Source organism: Lycium barbarum, chromosome 3 (assembly GCF_019175385.1).
Source record: "Lycium barbarum isolate Lr01 chromosome 3, ASM1917538v2, whole genome shotgun sequence".
NCBI lineage: Eukaryota > Viridiplantae > Streptophyta > Magnoliopsida > Solanales > Solanaceae > Lycium > Lycium barbarum.
The window spans coordinates 117,453,055-117,459,055 of record NC_083339.1 but is presented as its reverse complement, the minus strand read 5'-3'; the positions used below and the strand labels follow the sequence as shown (position 1 = coordinate 117,459,055).

Sequence of the window (6,001 nt, the reverse complement as noted above, 5' to 3'; positions counted from 1 at the left end):
GGCTTTTCCACCAGTCTTTCACCCAAAATCTCAACACCAATCCGAGGCCCTACAGACGCAAACCAAACATGCACATATACATAAAAACATGCTATGGACTCACCCATGGCCTCGGAATTTCCATCGGAGGTCTAATTTACTAAGTCAACCCCCAACAAAAATGAAGACAATTCCAGGCAATGCACAACACAACCAACACAAATTTCAGTTTTTTTAGTTTTCTAACTTTTTGAGCTCCCATTAAGTTCATTTCTATTCTCGGGAAGGTACTAGCAAGGATAAAATGGTCAAAGCCCTCATAACGACCTAGCGGGTCGTTACATCAGATACTAATTAAACAACTGTTCGTCCCCGAACGGACAAGGAAGAGAAACATGGGGAAAGGTACCTGACTTAATGAAAAGTTGGGGATAGTTATTGCGCAAATCAGATTCGGTCTCCCAAGTAGCTTCCTCAACAGGAAGATTCTTCCACTGAACCTTCACTGACGCTATCTATTTCACCTCAGCTTACGAACCTCTCTATCTAGAATAGCAATAGGCTTTTCCTCATAAGACAAATTCTCATCCAACAAGATAGAATCCCAATGAATGATAAATGAACCATCACCACGGTATCTCTTCAACATAGAGATATGAAACACCAGATGAATGCCTGATAAACTTGGAGGGAAAGCTAACTCATAGACTACATCCCCTACACGACTAAGAATCTCAAGCGGACCAATGAATCTAGGACTAAGCTTACCCTTCTTCCCAAACCTCATCACACCCTTCATGGGTGAGACTTTTAACAAAACTTATTCTTCAACCATGAACTCAAGATCTCGGACCTTTCGATCTGCATATTTCTTCTGTCTACTGTGTGCCGCCAAGAGCTTTTCTTGAATCACCTTAACCTTATCTAATGACTCTCTCAAAAGATCAGTAACCCATGGCCCTACCTCAAATGCATCAAACCACCCGATAGGAGACCTACATCTCATCCCATAAAGTGCCTCAAACGGGGCCATATCAATGCTTGAATGGTAACTATTATTATACGCAAACTCTGCCAACGGTAAGAACTATCCCAATGGCCACCGAAGTCAATCACACAAGCTCGGAGAATATCCTCTAGGACTTCAATAGTCCACTCAGACTGGCCATCTGTCTGATGACGGAAAGTTATACTAAGATCCAATCTAGTGCCCAAATTAGACTGCAACGCCTTCCAAAATCAACATGTAAATGTCGTGCCTCTATCGGATATAATGGAGATAGAAACCTCATGCAAACGAAAAATCTCACGGATATAAATCTGGGCCAACTTTTGAGCAATATGCATGATTTGAACCAGTATGAAATGGGCAGACTTGGTTAGTCTATCAACAATGACCCAAATCGAATCAAACTTACCCAAGGTCTTCGGAAGACCAACCACAAAATCCATCGCTATCCTCTCGCACTTCTACAATGGAATGGGCATCCTCCGAAGCATATCACCGAGTCTCTGGGGCTCATATTTAACCTGCTGACAGTTTAAGCACTGTAAAACAAACTCAATAATATCCCGCTTCATCTTAGCCCACCAATAATGTTACCTCAAATCCCGATACATTTTGGTAACACCAGGATGAATAGAATATCTAGATTTGTTAGCCTCCTCTAAAATCGTCCTAATCAAGTCATTATCAATCATGGCCTCCTTGGCCTCACCACTCAAAACTTTGTCATGAATCTTGCACAAGCTCACGTCCTCGAACTTTCTTGCCTTAATCTGCTCCAAAAAAGATGATCTCGCCTCAACACAAGCCAACACTCTACCTGAATCAGACACATCAAGCCTCATGAAACTGTTAGCCAGAGTCTGAACCTCCCTGGCCAACGGTCGCTTTGACGCAATCAGCCGAGCCAAACTACCCATGCTAGCTGACTTCCTGTTCAAGGCATCTGCCACCACATTTGCCTTACCACGATGATACAAGATAGTACTATCATAATCCTTAAGCAACTCCATCAATCTCCGCTGCCTAGAATTAAGATCCCTCTGAGTAAACATATGCTGAAGACTGCGATGATCAATAAATACCTCGCAACGTGCACCATAGAGATAGTGCCTTCAAATCTTCAATGCAAAAACCAAGCTGCCAACTCCAAGTAGTGAGTAGGATAGTTCTTTTTCAGCTATCTGGAAGCATAGGCAATCACCTTCTTTACCTGCATCAAAACAACACCTAACCAAAATGAGAAGCGTCACGATAAACCATAAAGTCCTTGCCCTCCACGGGGAAAGATAGAATAGGAATTGTAGTCAATAGAGTCTTGAGCTTTTGGAAGCTCTCCTCACACTCGTCGGACCACTGAAAAGGTACCTCTTTCTGAGTCAAACGGGTCAAATGCGAGGCAATAGAAGCAAACTCCTTCATGAACCGACGGTAGTAACTGGCCAACCTCACAAAGCTGCGAATCTCTATCATTGATGTAAGTGATGTGCCGTGAATTTCGACACATTTTATACCTTTGTAAATAAAAGTGTTGTTTGTTTTTAAGTGTTTTTATATTGTTTCTTATGTTATTTTTATGTTTTATAGGGTTAGTTGACTAAGGATCGGAAATGATAAAGAATGCTGAAAAACGGACAACTTGGAGCTAAAAGACGGTCCGTAACGTAATCCGTACTAGAGAGGATACGTGCCGCTACGAAGGATGGTCCGTAACCCATGTTACGGGCCGTAACGTGTACCGTAAGCTGAGGAAAATTTCCAGAAAGTTGCCAAGTAGTGTCACAGGTTACGCCCCAGAAGGACGGTCCGTAACTTAGGTTACGGGACGTAACGTCGTGGCGTAACGCATTGGCCACTGAAGACTGAGGCCATGATCCGCTGGGAGATACGGACCGTAACCTGTGTTACGGTCCATCGCATAGTGGCCGTGACATCATGCTGACAAAAGGGCGGACCGAAGGATGGACCGTAACCTGTGTTACGGTCCGTAACGATGCCGCGTAAGGGTGTTTTTGTCCAGAAACTTGGTGCGATTTTTGGCCCTATAAATACTTAAAGTAGGGTTTTAATTTCAGAATTCAGATTTCTCTTGGGAGCATTAACTTTAGAGCTTTAATATTAGAAGTGGTTGGAGCATTTAAAGCAACAACTTCACTTCCATTCCATATTGTATTCGCATCGTAAGTATATTATGTTAACTTGTAAGCTTTCTTTGTTAGCCAAAATTATGAGTAGCTAATTTTAACGCTAAGGTTGTGGTTCCCATGATGGATATTATGTGAATGGGTTTCTACTATTGATATATGCATAATGGTTGTTATTATTTATTCTATCTTTGTGCGTTAGCGTTGGGTAATGATTGCAAGCATTAGCCTAAGCCATTATATTAACTTTTCTTGGGAAAGAGAGTCAATATTGGTAAGATTGAATAACAATGACTCGAGGCGTTAACCCTCGTTTAATTGACTAACTTAGGAATAAGAACAAGCCTAAATTGGTATTATTGGTCGCTCTTCGATTGCAACTCTTTTATATTAGGAAGAATCATAAAGAGGAAATACGGCTTAACTATTGGGAAACATTAGGAAGTCCTTAAGAGATCAAGTGCATATTCATAGAACAACCATTAGAAATATATCACATTGAAACCTGAAGCATAATATCTAATCAAGTTGGGGAACACAACCTTAGTCTCTATCTCGCATTAAGTACAATTCAAGTCAAAGCATTCAATTACATTATTCAACAAATATTTCAAACTATTAGGAATAGAATTAAAGCCTTTAAAGAATAGTATCACATACGATTAATATCCTTTTCTCTCCATATTCCCTGTGGGATTTGACCCCAACCTTGTTTGGGTTACTATATTTGACAACGTCCGCTTTACGCCATTAATAGGTGTAATTTGAGCGTATCAAATTTTTGCGCCGTTGCCGGGGAATACGGTTTAGAAATTACTAATTGTGGTATACTCTTCTTTAAAACTTTTTCTATTCCATCACACCTTGTTTGCTGTTTTGGTGAACCAGGTAAACATGGCAGGAAGACCAAATCTGAATCAAGGAAACCAAGCTGCACTCCAAGTGAACCAACCTGCACCAGAAGAGGATGGAATGAAAATATATTTGCGGAATTCATCAATGAAGCTGCTTATGCTTCTGCTGTGGTTCCTCCTAGAACTGGAAATACTACTTTCAAAATTGATAGTTCTATCTATCAACTTCTGAAACTTGAAGGTTATTTCCGAAATTCTTCGGAGGATTGTCCACTTCGACATTTGAAGAACTTCCTGCACGTGTGTACTCAACAATCCCAAGGTGTTGTTTCTGCCGATGCACTGCGATTAAGGGTTTTCAAATATTCCTTGGCTGGCCAAGGAAGGGAATGGTATGAAAAGCTTCCTAAAAATTCTATCCATACCTAGAGCGAGCTGGCCAACACATTTCTGAAGAAGTGATTCCCACCGAGCAAAAAGGCTAAACTTGGGGATAAAATCTTTGAGTTCAAACTGCTCCCGGGGGAACAATTATACTCGGCATGGGAGCGGTTCAAGTATTATCTAGCTCAATCTCCAACTCACGATTTTCCGGATGCTATTCTCACAGAGAAATTCTACAAGGGCTTAGACACAATGAATCAGATTGCTATCAATACTGTCGCGGGAGGATGCTTCATGGACAAGTCATTTATCGCCATCACCCGCTTTCTTGATAAACTCACCACCCATAATCAAGCTTGTCATTCAACTGATAGTGAGAGCATCTCCTATGGTAGTCCATCACTAGCTGCCGTTGCAAAAGAAAACCATGAGAGAGATCATGCCTTTGATCAATTGCAAACCACGGTGGATCTATTATCAAAGAAGTTGGCAGAAAAGGATGCACAAGGAGTAAATGTTGTTGAGGAGTTACCACCTCTTCCACAGGGCATGTATCAAGTCCCTGAATGAATGTGCCAAGATGGGCAGCCACAATATGAAGATGCTAATTATGTCAACAACTCGCAAGGGGGTTATCAACGGCAAAATTATCAAGGTTCAGGCCATCACCCATGGAAAAAGCCTCAACAACAATTTCAAGGGAACAATTATAGCAGAAATGATCAGGGCAATCCAAATCAAGGGAATTACAACAACAATAATTGTGGCAACAAGAGCTCGAACCCTACATTCCACCTAGAGGGAAAGCATCAAATTCCCAACAATGGAGGGACAATTCAGCAAGCAACACTTCTAATGATTCTGCAGAACTGAAATGTATGATGTAGAAAATGCTAATGAATCAGGACAGAACCGAGAGCACAATCAAGGGAATGTTTCAGGTTCAACTATCTCATTCAGCTTCCATTTAGAAGGTTGAATCTCAATTCAGAGACCTTTCCAGAGAAGTGCATACTCCTCAACGTGGACAACTACCAAGTGATACAGTTCCAAATCCAAAAGGTAGTGGAGTAAACTCTGTGGAGCATGTAGATGCTATTAGCACCAGAAGTGGAAAAATACTTCAAGGTGCTAATAAAAAGGAGATTGATCTTGAGCCAATTGTTGAAGAAGAAGTGCAGCCTGATGTATCTGATGATATTGTGGAGGAAGAAACAGAGGAGGAAGTCCCTATTATAGCTGAAGAGGAGCAGAATCTTGATAATCTCAAGGCACAAGGAGAAAAACAGGAAAAAGGGAGGGCAAAACTTTCTGGCGCTCTTCGCCCTTTGAGCCAATTGTTCAAATCTTCGTTGCCTTTTCCTCAAAGGCTAGTGAGAAAAACAAAAGATGACAAGTGCTTGCGATTTTATGATCAACTCAAGCAGTTGACGATGAACATTCCTTTCATGGACGCTATCCAAGAAATGCCTGGCTTTGCTAAGTATTTGAAGGATCTCTTAACAAAGAAGAAGAAGCCATTGAAACACGACATTGTGGGTATCACTCATCGCGTTAGTCCTATTCTTTCCAAGATCACAGTGCAAAAAAGGGAAGATCCTGGAGCATTCACAATTCCATGCACCATAGGGCAG

General features: G+C 41.3%; 1 non-coding gene across 1 annotated transcript; it reads right to left on the bottom strand.

The window, feature by feature from the left end:
• Nucleotides 1-4,466: 4,466 nt before the first annotated feature.
• On the bottom strand, nucleotides 4,467-4,573 carry LOC132634495 (small nucleolar RNA R71). Its single transcript, XR_009580214.1, has one exon. It is a non-coding gene; the product is annotated as a small nucleolar RNA R71 (small nucleolar RNA).
• Nucleotides 4,574-6,001: the final 1,428 nt, after the last annotated feature.